Genomic DNA, 16,215 nt, shown 5'->3' with positions numbered 1-16,215 from the left:
CTTTCTCAGGCAGTCAATGGTAGTGGTAGAAGTGGGTGTTTTGACTGGGTAGGCATCCATCCATTTAGAATGAGCATCCATTACTATCAAAAACATTGCCCTCATAAAAGGTCCTGCATAGTCTATATGAAGTCTCTGCCAAGGTCTACTCGGCCACTCCCATGGGTGCAGTGGTGCCATCACAGGTAAGTTGCGATGCTGCTGACAGGTTTTACACTCTTTCACAGCGACTTCAATGTCGTGGTCCAACTTTGGCCACCAAAAATAACTTCATGCTAAGGCCTTCATTCGGGTGATGCCCACATGACCTTGATGCAGCTGTTGTAAAAGTGCACGTCTTCCTGCGGGCGGAATTATCACTCGTGCCCCCCACAACACGCAACCATCTTGCACACTCAGCTCTGTTTTCCTCAACTCATAAGGCCTGAAAACTGGATCAGGGTGTTGTGTTGTCCAGCCTTGCTGGACCCATTGAAACACTCGAGCCAACACCGGGTCTTTGCGTGTCCATTCGCTCAATTCTTTCGCTGACACCAACGTGATGTCCTCCATCATCAACACTCGGTCCTCCATTTCCTCTCGCTGGGGAGGCCCCGGTAGCGGCAGACGGCTCAACGCATCCGCATTGCTATGGTGTTTCCCAGGCTTATAAACAATCTCATATTCATAAGCTCTTAATGTTACAGCCCATCTCTGAATTCGGGGAGAAACCATCTGAGGCACGGCCTTCATCTCGTTGAACAGTGACAACAAAGGCTTATGATCGGTACACACAGTAAACTTCCTGCCATAGAGGTATTTGTGGAACCTCTTAATTCCAAACATTACAGCCAAACCCTCTTTGTCTAGCTGGGAATAGTTTGACTCTGCTGGTGTTAAAGTTTGTGACATGAACCCAATGGGTCTTTCTTGTCCATCTGGCATCCGGTGTGCCAACACGGCCCCTAACCCATACGGTGAGGCATCACATGACAAAATTAAGTCCTTGTGACTATCGTAGTGCACCAAAACCTCTGAAGACTGCATCAGTTCCTTGGACTGCTCAAACGCTTTGTCTTGTTCCTCCTGCCACATCCACAGGGTCTCCTTCCTTAACAGTTTATGTAAAGGAGCTAACAGCATTGACAGATTTGGTAGGAACCTGTTATTATAGTTGAGTAAGCCTAAATAAGCCTTCAGCTCTGTACCATTTGTGGGTGCAGGTGCCTCTTGGATGGCTTTTACCTTGTCTGGCAGGGGGTGTAGGCCCGAGGCATCCACCTTGTAACCCAGGAACTCTGCTTCCTTTACCATGAAAGCACATTTACTCCTCTTCACCTGTAAACCAGCCTCTCGCAGTCGACTTAGCACCTCGTTCAGAGTCTCCAGATGCTCACCATTGTTCCTTCCCGTCAACAGGATGTCGTCCAGATACACAGCCACCTTCAGAATTCCTGCCACCAGTCCCTCCATTATTCTCTGGAAAATAGCTGGACTAGAGGAAACCCCAAAGGGTAAACGATTGACTTGGAACAGTCCTTTGTGTGTGTTAAGGGTGACATAGGCCTTTGACCCTTCTTCCAGAACTACTTGTTGATATGCCTGACTGAGGTCCAGTTTACTAAACTTTTCACCTCCCGACAGCTTTTCAAATACATCCTCCACCTTGGGTAATGGATACTGCTCCAGCTTCGAAACTTGGTTCACTGTTAACTTGTAGTCACCACATATGCGTACAGTATTATCTGGCTTTAATACTGGAACAATTGGTGCTGCCCATTCCGAAAACTTCACTGGTTCAATTATACCTTGCTTAGTGAGTCGTTCCAACTCAGTCTCCACTTTCTTCTTCATTGCATATGGTACGGGTCGAGGTTTGTAAAATCTTGGCGTTGCATTTTCTTTAACGTGTATCTTTGCTGGTGGACCCCTCCAGGTCCCCAGTTCCTCTTTGAACACTTCTTCATTGTTCTCCAGCACATCTTGCAAGGCCAGCCCCTGCTGTTCTACTTTATGTAGCCGTAGACAACCCATTTCCAGCTCCTTGAGCCACGCCCGGCCTAACAGGTTTGGTCCCTTACCTGCTACCACCATGACTGGCAACTGTTTGACTTTATCTTTATGTTTTACAGTTACTTTGGCCATCCCCAGTGTGGGAACTGTTTCACCGGTATATGTTTTCAAAGTCACTGAACAGTCCCGCAGCTTCTGAGCTTCTTTTAGCCATAACTTTCCATACTCAGCCTTGGACAGAACTGTCACACTACATCCGGTATCCACTTCAAACTGCACCATTTTACCATTTAAGTCCAACTGGGTTGTGATGGGATCAACTCTTTCCCACATGGCCTCTTCCATGTTAAACATAGTAAACACTTCCTCATCTGTACCTTCATGCATGTGGTGTGCATACTGCCGTTTTATTTTTCGGTTTCCCTTTCTGTCCATCATACTGCTCTTGTCCTCCCCCTTTCTCGGCTGGTCCCTAGAGGGCGTCGAGCGGCACATTTTCTTCACATGGCCCTTTTTCCCGCAAGCATGACATTTTTCATTTACGAAACGACAGTTCCTTGCCAGATGTTCTCCGCCACACCTGTAACAGGCATACTGACCAGACTTCCCTGGTGTTTTATGCTCCCCGACCACTTTATGCACTGGCAGTGGGGTAGCACCCCTGCTCCCCACCCCTTCGATGGTTCTTGGTTGTAAATCACGAATGTCTTTATTCGCCGTTTCTATGGCCTGTGTCAACTTCAAGGCCTTTTCAAACGACAACTCAGGCTCCGCCAACAACCTGCGTTGTATGCGGTCATCTGCAATGCCACATACGAGCCTATCTCATAGCATTTCTGTCAGTCTGTCCCCATAATTACAGTGTTGTGCCAGTTCCCTCAGCACTGCGACATACTCCGTTACCGTTTCATTAGCCATTCTAGTCCTTGAATTTAACTTGAACCTTTGGACTATTGCACTCGGCTTCGGGTTATAATGTGACTGAAGCAAGCTCGTCAACTCCGTGAACGATTTATCCCCCGGTTTATCAGGACTCAATAAGTTCCTCATCAGACTGTATGTCTTGCTGCCCACCGAGCTCAGCAATATGGCTCGCTTCCGGCCCGCATCCAGTATCTGGTTTGCTTCAAAAAAATGTTTCAACACTTCACAATACTCCCCCCAGGTCTGGGTCTGACAGTCGTATGCAACCAGCGACCCCAACATGGAACCAGACATAACCCCGGCAGGCCCAGTCTCTTCGTCATCCGACATTAACTGCACCCCGCCGTTTTCACTCGCAGCGGACTCGGAGGCATCCCATCCTCATCGCCAATATGTTATATCCTGGGAAATAAGGAGACCACACGGTTCTGGAGTTGTAAGGCCTTTCTTTATTAAGAGCCTTCAGGTGCGCACCCATGCTACATGTTCACAACTTTGCCATCGCCATACATACACCGGAAACAACCAGTTACCAGAGATATATAGAACCAACACTACATGTTGCTAATTCCCCAGAGCGCCCCCACAGTACAACAACAGCATTACTTGCCCGATACTGCAAAACCCACACAAATAGCAATCAGAATATTCATTAGGATGGAACCCCACCCCCCAAATAGATTCTGGAAGAAGTCCATCAGTGGGTTTGGGCCTGGTTCAGTCATGGCTGATACTTGCTGAATTACCTCTAGGTGATTATTAATCTCATGCCTGTTGTCCGGAATGAATGCACAGCATTCACCTCTCGCCGCTAGGGTGAAGTCAACAGCCATTCGATTTTGTAGCACAACAGTTCTCATTGCATTCAGTTCATCAGTCACCAGTTCAAGGGCAGAGAAAGTTGCATTACTCATTACTTCGAGAAGTTTTGACAGCTTCCTCAACTCCCAGATTGATTTGACTGCTCCATATGCTGGGAATATCCCTGTCCAAGAAATACCACTGTCACTCAAGTCCATATGAGTCAATTTGCTTTTGTCCTTTACGGTATTATGGTCTTTCCAGCCAGCTTCGATCCGTCCTACTGGATTTACAGGTTTCTCAACTGGATCTTCAGGTTTTTGGGCTGCTTCTCTCATGTTTCGTATCTTACCCAAAGGTAATTCTGCAGTATGTCTTATAGCCGGAACCAGATAACCCAAAAAACAATTGCCGGACCAATTCTCAGGTAGCCATTTGTATGCTTTTTTCCCACAAATAAAATAACAATTTTCTACTTTAATACTAATACGCATTAACCCTGCATGAAACATTTTCTGGTCTATAACTGACAATTGTTTAAATAAAACAGGATTCTTGCGAATTTCATTCATGGTTGTTTTCATTGAGTTCAAATATGAGTCATAATTAGTATTGCAAAAAGTATTGCCATTACTAGTCTTAATATAACACCGATAAGATATCGTTATATTACAGTGGCTCCAGCCCACCTGGAGAGTATCATTTTTATAGAAACATACAATTCCCTTTTGTGTGACAGGTAAAAATAAAGCTATTTTGTCCTGTGATCTCACAGTCCCTGTGTCAAAAAGCAAATTTTCCCAAGTCTCATTTACCCCCAGAGGGACAGCAGACATTAACAGTCCTCCATATGCTGTTGGTATAGCTGTACAAACCCAGCAATTTGAAATGTTCATAGTCTCTGCATATACACATTTCCTGGCTAGGTATGTGTTAAAATTTGGATGCCAGTCTATAGATGTTTTGTCACGTCTTCCCACTTTCACTTGTGTGGTTGAGTGTAGGAAAAACCACAACAAGAGGAAAATTGTCACAATTATAGTTAATAAATGTATAGTCAACAAAATGATTATGCAACATCTCTGGGGTTGATCTGCATTTCTATTTGCTTTATTCTTGGCCATTTTGCCCTTGTCGTATATCAGTCACAAAGTTTTTATCAAGTTGAAAGTTCTTTACCGGTTTGCAGTGTGTCAGATGGACCCAGGATGTCCTCTCAGCCACCCTGACTGCAGTAGGCATTGGCAACAGTACCTGGTATGGTCCTTCCCACTTTGGACTCGCTCAATTCTTCCTCTTCGTCACTTTTAGCCACACCCAAGTTCCCGGAGCCAGAACTGCTTCCACCGGTCTGGTCTGTTCTTTATCTGAAAAAGAGTTAAACTGCAAAACAGATTTATTTGTTAACAGTTTCCTCATATAACTAGCTAATGAACTGTCAGCCTATTGCTCTTCAGGCATGAGAGCTTTCCACTGAGGCCCATAATATGCTCTCCCAAAAACCATTTAGAAGGGAGTCAAACCCTTCACATTTGGAACCGTTCTCATACTCAGCAGCATTAAAGGCAAACAGTATTCCAATTCTTCTGGGTCTCATTAACTAACTTCCTAAGTTTGTTCTTAAGGATTCCATTGTACCTTTCCACCAGTCCTGCAGACTGTGGGTGGTAGGCACAATGATTTTTCAAGGAGATTCCGAAAAATCTTCCAAGTTGCTGGATTGTCTGATTAACGAAATGTGTGCCATTGTCACTATAAATCCTTTCCGGTATGCCAAACCTAGGGATTACTTCTTTTATCAGGGCTTTCGCCACTGTTGCCGCATCCGGATTTTTGGTTGGAAAAGCTTCTACCCATTTAGAAAACATATCTACAATGACTAGGCAATATTTTTTCCCTTCACACTTATTCAACTCTATGAAATCCATACAAATAGTATGGAACGGATATGGTGGTATAGGAAAACTTCCTTGTTTAGGTTTAAATGCCCCTTGTGCATGGTGCTTGTTACAAGTATGACAAGTTGCACAAAATTTTTTGTGCAATTTCTGAATCCATATGTTTGGAATATTCGGTTTACTAACTGTACCATCCCCCCTGTTGAGACATGGCACTGCCCATGGCTCAACAAAGCTGCATATCTAAATAAATTAGATGGCAATATCGTTTTTTTCTCTTTAGAAATGTACAGTCCATTTTCAAGAATTGTGCCTTGTTTTTCCCATTTTTGTTTTTCTGCTTTTGTAGTAAGCATTTGCATTGTTTTTAACATGTCTAAATCTAAAATCTCAGAGGGTTGTAATTCCTCATTCAAAAGTAAAGTTTCTGAGTCTGAGGCCACTTGCTTTGCAGCTGTATCAGCTCTCGCATTGCCTTTCGAAATCCTATCCTGTTGTTTTGTATGAGCTACACATTTGCAAATAGCTACTTTAGTAGGCAACTGGGTAGATTCTAATAATTCCAAAATAAATTGCGCATGATTAATTGGTTTTCCACTAGATGTTATCATTCCTCTATTTTTCCATTGCTGCGCAAATACATGTACTGTAGAGAAAGCATACTGACTGTCAGTATATATGTTTACACATTTGTCTTTTGCTTAAGTACTCACTTGTGTTAAAGCTATCAATTCTTCTGCTTGTGCAGACAAGTTATGTGGTAAAGTTTGGGCTTCTAAAATTTCAGTGTCTGTAACTACTGCATACCCCACTAGATTCTTTCCTGTAGGGCCCCTTCTACATGAGCCGTCCATGTAATATGTCACCTCGGCATCATCCAAAGGCATATCCTTGAGATCTTGTCTAGGCAAGGTTAACTGTTCAGTTTCCTGCAGGCAGCTGTGCGGTGTGCCATCTGCAGAAGTTGGGAGTAATGTTGATGGATTTAATGTCGTACATCATTCAATTGTCATATGAGGTTGGCTCAGCAGTATAGTCATACATGAAAGACGTCTAGCAGGAGAGAGATATGCTACTTTTTCTTGCAGTAAAATTATCGCGACTGCATGAGGCACTCTCAATGTGAGAGGGTGGAATAATACCACTGAGGCTGAGGCCTGTACTGCCATTGCAGCTGCGACCACTGTTTGTACACAGTGAGGCAAAGATCATGCCACTGGGTCTAATTGTGATGAATAATAGGCTATGGGGTGTTGCTTATCCCCATGTTGTTGCATCAGCACTGATGTCATATATCCTTGCTTGCAATCTATGGTCTGAAAGAACTGTTTGTGATAATTTGGGAGTTCTAAAACTAATGAAGAAGCTATCAACTGCTTCAATCTGCAGAAAGCCGTTTCTGCTTCAGGTGTCATTGTAATAAATCTTGTGCTGCCATTGGTGCTTTATATATCAAGTCAGTCAGTGGAGCAGACTCCAAAGCATAGTTTGGTATCCAACTCCGACAAAAATTAGTTGTCCCCAAGAAGGACATCATTTCCTTTTTGGTTGCTGGTTTGGGTGCTTGTAAAATTGCTGTCTTTCTATCCTCGTCTAATATCCTACCTTCATTGGATATCACATATCCTAGGTATCTAACTTGCTTTTTCCAGAGTTGTAACTTACTTTTGTTCACTTTGTGTCCTTGTATTGCTAAAAATTTCAATAGCGCTACAGTATCTTCCCTGCATTACTGCTGGGTGGGGGCTGCTAGCAAAATGTCATCTACATAAAGTAGAATTTGACTACCTCCTGGTGGGGTAAACCCTGCCAGGTTGCTAGCCATTTCTTGTGCAAATATTGTTGGGCTCTCACAATATCCCTGTGGTAGTCGAGTATAGGTATACCTTTTACCCGGAAATGTAAATGCAAACCAGTACTGACTATCAGGATGTATAGGTATTGAAAAGAAAGCATTACTGATATCTACCACAGAGAAATATTTCTGTTGGGGCTTTAAGTCATTTAACAAAGTATGTGGGTCTGGCACCGTGGGTGCTCTGGGTATCACTGCATTGTTTACAGCTTGTAAATTTTGAACCATCCGCCATTCCCCGTTTGCTTTTTTTAACAGGAAATAGGGGTGTATTACATGGTGAATCTGCAGATTCTACCAGTACTCCTCCCCTGAGTAATGCTGCTATTATAGCCTTGATTCCTATTTCTGCATCTTTTCTCAAAGGGTATTGTCTTTTCTGTGGCCTAAATGCTGACTTTGGTGTAATTGTAACTGGTCCTGCTGTTCGAATAAGTCCTACGTCTGACTTGCCTGTTGACCAAAGAGTCATTGGTATCTCACATAAGGCTTTCTCTTCTTCTTCTAACAAAAATGCTAATCAGCTGTCCTCAATAGATTGCAAGTGTACAGCCAGGTGCGTCTGCATCAACCAATTCAACTTTTGTTTCTGTATTCCCTGTTCTGACAATTCTAAGTCAGTCTGTTTTTCCCATCTTGTTACCTTCTCTCCTAAGTCTGCCCATTTTACATTTTTGTTCTTTGTCAAGCTCAAATTGGCAATCAATTTGATCTATATAATGCAAGGAATTCTTGAGGTAATGAACAGCTAACCACACTGTTCCCCTCAGTATCCCAATACAAAGTACGTAATACTAGTCTAGTTGCACGATTTTTGAACAATTCTTGCTCATATTCTCTATCAGGTCCTGGCGTATTACAGTAGTATAGAGTACAGTGTAACAAATGCTGTCGATCAATGTCAAGGGAGGGGGCTTTACTGATGGCTTCGTTCATCAGTTCCTCAGTTACTGCCCCTGGACCAGTCGTAACTAGGTCCTGGCTGTACCAATAAAAGGTTTCACCCTCCGATCGCACCACAAAAGTGTCCATTTTTCTCTGTGCCTCCATACCCTGCACAGTTGGAACTACTGCTATGCCAAATATCTGCATAAGGTCCCTACCCAATAGGTTCAGTGGACACTTTGCAGAAACAACAATCTTACTTCTTTGAGTCATACCTGAAACAGGGTCAGTTATTGCTATATCATGGGAGAATGGTTCCCGGTATAGCTGTCCATTTGCAGCTTTCACTAATATATAATCAGGTGATTCAGAATGTTCTGGTAACTTGCAGGGGTGTATCAGGGTCCATGATGCTCTTGAGTCACACAGGAATTTGACTTCCCTTCCCTCCACCAGAAGTGTAACTTCCGGTTTTGTGTCTGCTAAGTAGAGCTCTAGGCTCAATAATGCTAAATCCAAAATTTCACTTTCTTCATCCTCCATATCTACTTGCACTTCCTCTATTCCTTCTATCACATTTACATTTGTCCTCTGTTTGACTTCTCCTGATGATTTCTGACTTTTGCATGATGTATCTTCACTATCATATAGTCAGTCCTCACCTCCCTTGTCTTCTGTGATTACCTTTTTATTTTGTTTGCAATCCCTCGCTAGATGTCCCTTCTTCCCGCACTTAAAGCATTCACCTCTCTTTTTCCTTTCCTCAAAATCTTCTGACCGTTTGTCAGACTGTTTATTTCCCTGGGCATTTTTCTTTCCCTTTTTGCCTGACTGTAACACAAATACTTCAGTTCCGTCTTCAGTAGTGAAGACTTGCACCTTCTTTTTCTTTTTGCTATTAAAATGTCTTTCAGCATACCTAGCATATTCAAGTAAGGCTTGTAGCCTACTCGTTTCATGATCTATCATATGCTTCATAATGAAGCTACTGATAGGTGCAATGCAACCTTTTAAAAATGCATTTTTCAATTGTTGTTCATACGGGGAATCATTCACTTGATTTTCAGGAACTGTCATACCACTATGGTTATTAAAACATTCCAATAATCTAGCATAGTACCCATCTACCGTCTCATTTTCCTTTTGTATGCATTGGTTAATGCAAGTCCAGTCTGCTCTAGGCTTCTATTTCTCAGAGATTCAGTCTGTAAGACCTTTCACTCTATTGTCTAGTTCTGCGTCACTATGTGGGAGTGGTTTAAGCTCTGCATTACGAGGATTCCAGGTGCCACAAATCATGTGCCAATCTGGACCTATAATTTGTCTGACTAGTTTTTCTACTTCTTCCCCATTTAAGTGGTAATTCAACCTCATGCCTTGCAAGCCTTCTAAAAATTTTGTAAAATTAACTTTCGGATGGGGGATTCCCTCAGTACCTTTCCGGATATCCTCCGGTGTCCATGGTCTGTATACTAAGAGAGTTGGGTCCTGCCCTGCCTGTCCTGCCTGAGGATTTGGGACCTCTATAAGCGGACACATTTCTTCCTCATTCTCATCCTGTAGGTTTCTCTCTATTTGATACGATTCTGCGTCCCCATGTATTTTACGTGCTCGGGACCTAGTTTCAATAATATCTCTAATGAATGGTTGTGTTCTCGCTGAGACCTCATGATAAGGCGGAAGTGAACCACCCTGTCCACCCATTTCATATCCTGGAAAAGGCAACGGAGGGGGCAGGGGAGGAGGAGCTGTTGCTATTACTATGTTATTATCTTCTTTATCTAAAAATACTGCTTTTGAATTTTTAGTCTTCTGTTCCCTACGCTTTGCTTCCTCAATCCACCTGTGTGCCTGAGGAATGCCTAATTGGCATTGCTTTTTTGCCTGACCTTCTGCATCAGATTTAAGTTGCTTAAGGAGTTTAACCAGTGAAGTTTTATCTAATTTACCATTGAATTCATATTTGTTAACCCACTTCGTATAATACCTAACATTATCAGAACGTTGTGATTGCATATATTTTGCGTCTTCAGTTAGGGGCGGATCTCGCGATGTTTTAGTGCACTGATTTCCCATGTTAAAGAAAATGTTACGTAACCCTTCTTATCACATGGTACCAAAATTTCAGTTCCTTTTCACAGTTTATCTAGAATAACTGCCTACCTTATTCTGCTATCCTGATCTATGACCAAATACACAATAATTCCTTTTGTCCCTGATCTGCATAACAAATCTTGACAACAACATTTACTGTAACTTAGTCCCTGATCTAAAACAGAAAAAAGGCAAAAATCTTCCTACCTGAGCCTCCAGTATTGAGCTGTCCAGGATCCGCTCTTCGGCCACAGATCAGAAAGTGGCCAGCCTCTTTAAATGACAATTCAGTCGGAGGTCTTTTCACCCAAGAAGAACCGTTTTGGTAACTTCTCCTGCGCAGTATTCGACCACCTGTAGACTCTGATCTGCAGCTGTCTGAGGGATTTCCAGCTAAGAAGGACCGAACTGTTAAATAAAATCAAGAGATCAATACACAGGAGGTTCAGGTTCAAAAGTTTACTAGTGTACACCAGGAGGCAAAAAACGTACAAGTACAGAATTTTGTCTGACATGAAACAGGAAGTACACAATTTTTATAGTTTCTTTCATTCAAGTTGTGCCCACCTTACTGATGTGGTCAGTCACAGGGCATCTACATCATTTTAGCTTACAGAATTCTATTCATAAAATAATGCTGATGCTGTATATTTAAAAAAGTTTTCCTCTGGTAACAATGCGGCCTTGCTTACCACCTGGTCAGACATAATGTCTTTCTGTAAAGTTACTTCTTCAAGGTTTCAGACTAGTTTGAATACAATAGCAGAATCAGTATTTTAATACACTTCTTTGTTACCCTGTAACACTTTCCCAACAGCTGCATGTTATCTAGTAACACATACACAAGGTCAATCATCCCAGCAGGAAAGAGCAGAAGATTTCATTATTTCACATATTTAATTTCCTGACCCAGCAGATAATCACTTGTGAAAAGCATAAACATTAGAATTTGCTGAGCTAGCAGCTGCCAGGGTCAGAGGCCAACTTGCAACAAGGCACACTGCAGTATCAAAAAATTCTTGCAATTGCAAGGTTGGGAGGGTGGCCTAATGGTTAAGGTGTTTGCCTTACAAACACAAGATACAGGGTTTAAATCTCACAGGGGATAACTGGCTAGGCTTAAAATGGCTTGCAAGAGCAGTTAGCCTAGTGCTAACCTATGAACATGAATTCATCCTTTTTGTTATATCATTAATAGAATAAAATGCATTACATACTACTTTGCTTTTAAAACTAGTACTTCACATATATTCAAATACATATTTCTCTAACAACAGGTGTCACAAGATCCTGTTTTAACTACTTCCTAGTTAAAAAAAGAATATTAATAAAGTGTATTACCTAGTAACAAAAATATTAATGGGCAATATAATAGGGCTTAAGCAACAACAACTAAGTATGATTATAAAGCAACAATGAATATAATATATTGTGATTATAGTAATACATGCATACGATATATAACAAAGCAGTAGGAATTGCAGCTTTATTAGGAAATGGTAACAGAGCAAGCAAATGGAGTTGATGGATGATAAGTTACCACAAAGATCCTGAGGAAGAGAAGTCACCACATCAAGGTCATTTTAGAAGTTAATAAACAAACATGACTAGCAGAGAGTTGTCACCACAATATAGTTATAAATTTGGAAAAGAAAACAATGATTGACTAAAGGAGAGAGACAGAATAAGCTTAACTGCAATTTTTAAGTAAATGGCTGGTGATATATGGAGAAAAGTTAATTGTAGTGGCATCTGATTTTTATCCTGCAGATTTTAGTGATGGGGATTTTTTTTTCACTTTGTTGCACACTTGTTTACATTCTTTAATCATGAAGTGCAGATATCCCATTTGCTCCAATCTGCTGATCTTTTACAGTTAGACCTGCATTTGGCATACATGTTCTATATAATTTGAGAAAATATGAAGAAGGGTAGTCAAGAAAAAAGACAAGAGGCTTCATTTCTTGTAGAACTTAAAACATTTTGGAAACAGATGGATTTGTTAAGTTCTCTTTTTATTAAGAATGAACTTATTACAAGGCTTACAGACTTCCATGTTTTTCAGCTGTCAATACCTTATACCCATTTCAGTTTTGTCAACAGTCAACATATCACAATAATCAAAGTAATATGTCCTCATGCTTAACAATTATAATGTTTTTATATGGCAAGTGTAAGAAAATCAACAAATCATGATCATCACTACCAAAGGAAGGCAAGATCATTTATAAAATTCATACTAGACCAGGATATTTTCAGATCTACAGTACTATATAGAAATAGAAGGTTGTAAAGATGTCATTTGTTGGCATTCTCACACTGATTGTGTTAAGTATAATGTAGTGATGACAAGCTCCATCTTCAACCAGAACAATGAGCACAAGATTGCTTGGATTCACTTTCATTCCATGCTTTGGCATCGCTTTGGCTAAGCTGTTCTTAGAACTCATGACTTCAAGGTCTAAAGAACAAGCATCTGCAACTCCATGCCTTTCATGAACATTTGTCATGCTTGAAAACTGTAAAGAAAGATGAAAATAATGCATAAAAATTTAGAATCTTATTCCCTAAATAAATTTCAATTGAAGCAAATTTGCAAAGTTTCTCAAACTGACCACCATGCCTACAGCTGATTATGACACTAAGATACACTGGGAGGACTTTAAAACTAATGTCCCTCATCATTTGATGAGTCCATTGACTATGTTATTTATCATCCCCTGAAATGATCTGATGAAAATAATGATAAATTTCAGGAGCTGCTCACATGTGAAAAAGTAGTTTTATTCCTCATAACAACAAGATATATCATGCTGCCAAAATAAACTCATAATAGTAAATCAGGAATGAGAGATGAAAGATAGATCTGAGATAACAAGGCTAAGCATGTCAATATAAACTTGGGGAAATTCACTACTTACAAACAAATGTAAGAAGTCGAACTTCTGCCAGATGACAGTGGCTATTTATGTTTCAAACTTTCATGCTCCTGATCTCATTCGCTTTCAAGATGGTCTCACTCTTTTTTTAACAGAAACAGAGTATTTCAGACTATATAAAAGATGCACATTAAACCACTGCAGAACAAAGTTTCCTTTGTAGTCGATACTGCCATTTAGTATGTCAAGCAGAAGTCTGTAAGAGAATGTGGTGCTTAACATCCTGCATTTTACAAATAAGGCGTGTCGTCCTCCAGAATGGGAACAGCAAATCTGTAGACCCAGGCAACCCACTATCTGAAGTATTAAAAGATACATAGAGAAAAAAATCAGAATTGTGGTAAAATAGGACTGTAAGCCAGTCCACTTGTGATGATAAAAAAGAAAAGTGCTTTCATCAGTATTAGACTTTATTATTACAAATGAAAGCACTTTGTTTTTTTTTTTGTTTTTTTTTTTTTTTTTTTTTTTGTTAAAGTTGTTTCTGTTGCTACTCAAGTGGACTGCTTACATTCCTTTTTTCTCACAACCCTGCTTTCTTCCTATATGGTTTTACTTTTTGCTGTACCACTCTTGGTTTATGAAATATTTAAAATTATATTGATAAATTTATGCTAAAGAAAGTTGATCACAATACTTAATCCACAAGTTTGTAGTGATATGGAAATTTTAGAAGACATGAGTAATGACAACAGTGTTGCATCCTTCATTAACATGCACAAGTTAGTGCATGGAAGTCCTTCATTAACATGCACAAGTTAGTGCATGGAAGTCCTTCATTAACATGCCCAAGTTAGTGCATGGAAGTCCTTCATTAACATACACAAGTTAGTGCATTGAAATCCTTCATTAACATGCACAAGTTAGTGCATGGAAGTCCTTCATTAACATACACAAGTTAGTGCATGGAAGTCCTTCATTAACATGCACAAATTAGTGCATGGAAGTCCTTCATTAACATGCACAAGTTAGTGCATGGAAGCTTTTTAGGCATTGCTTTTCTTTCAAATTAAGTAAAAATCCTCACCTATAGTATTTTCCACCATCTCGTATCCATTACTGAAGAAATGCTGTGAGAATCTAGGCACAGAATAAAATGTCTCACTGGGTAACAGACCTGACCATTTAAAGTCAGAGGAAAATTGTGCTGCCTACAACCATAATTGCTGAACATGTCTTTCAATGAATTGTGAAATGTCTTTTACTTCATTTGGTAGTCTTGTGAAAAGCAGTAGTAATCAGAGCCAAATCGTGATCAAGTGGGGCCATAGGCAGAGTAATAGATTGGGGGCCCACAAAGCAGGCTCTTCTGCAGCAACCCTCTACCCCTTCCCCCTCACAGCAGCCTCTTCCCCAGCCATTCCCGTGTTCCATTACTTGGCTATTTCTCCCCAGTTACCATAAGTACCATTCAATCCTATTTGTGTGCATACTGTTTTCTTATTTACTTCTACAATGATTACAGATATTGAAATAAAATACCACAAACACTGATAGACATTTGCTAAACAAACAATACAGTCTCATAATGAAAACAGATTTAGCATGAGCAGTAAACTTCTCTGCCCTTGAAACTCACAGTCATTGAAAAAGCATTAAAACCAACATTCAAAGAAAATGCAGCTGGCCAGTGGAGAATTAAGTTTACCTTTGGGTTGTTTTCAAACCACAGGCTCCATGCACACATTTTTAGGGCCACTCATACATGTCTATGTTCTTTGATTCACCTTCCTGATTGTATTAAATTATATTCCTTGTATAATACAGCACCATCTTTTAGAATGTGTTTAAAATTTGTAGTTTTGAACATTATTCCAATAAGCAATGCAACAAATTGTATGAATCAATAATGACAAAATTACCCATTTCAAAAAATGCAGATAACTTCAAACTGGGAGCCATTACTGAATCCCCAAATGATGTGGCTATTCTACAAAACGGCCTTACAAAAACAGATTCTTGGTGCCAGAGTCATGGACTCAAGCTTAATGCCAAGAAATGTATAGTTATCCCCTTTGGGAAAAAACATGTACCCATGAAATACCACATAGGTGGCAGTACACTAAACACCGAAAGTGTGATGAGAGACTTAGGGACACAGGTGGACAGTGTTCTCGCCTTCGATAACCACATCGCCACAACAATCAGGAAATCCTTCTATGTGGCACACCTCATCACTAAGGGCTTTTCATCCAGAAAAATGGAGGTCATTGTTCCACTGTACTTATCCCTCATTAGACCCATTTTAGAGTACAGCGCCCCATTTGGTATGTACCTCACAAGACATCTGCAACAGCTGGAAAGGCCACAGAAATACCTCACTAAAAGAATCACAGGCCTAAAGCAGATGCACTATGCTGACCGTCTAAAAAAACTCCAGCTATACTCTGTGGCATATCGTCTACTCAGAAGTGATTTCTGCTTAACATACAAGGCCATGTCAAACCCTGAGCTGTTGGGCATGCTCCACTTAAAGAAATCCCAATCCCTCAGAGCCACATGCTCCAGGGATCTAAACTTTGTCATCACAATGAACAAAACATGCTGGAGGGATAGGTTCCTGACCCAGAGACTCCCCATACTCTGGAATAGACTGCCCATACATGTCAAGCAGAGCGCTTCTTTGACCCTCTTAAAAAGGAACCTTGACGATTGGATGGGCGATAGGAAATTCACCCCGGGGATCACGTCAGTCACCCTGCTAGACAGGGGTCCAGGGAAGTAAATATTGTGGGAAAAAATATCTGGGGAATTGTTTGCCTAGGCTTGTATAGGCCCTAGGGCCAATAGCCTAGTACCAACCAATGAACCTATGAACCTATGAAAT

The sequence above is a fragment of the Protopterus annectens genome, chromosome 3.part0, assembly GCF_019279795.1.
Source record: "Protopterus annectens isolate FY-2018-M chromosome 3.part0, PAN1.0, whole genome shotgun sequence".
Classification (NCBI taxonomy): domain Eukaryota; kingdom Metazoa; phylum Chordata; order Ceratodontiformes; family Protopteridae; genus Protopterus; species Protopterus annectens.
Note: the sequence above shows the minus strand (reverse complement) of the source record.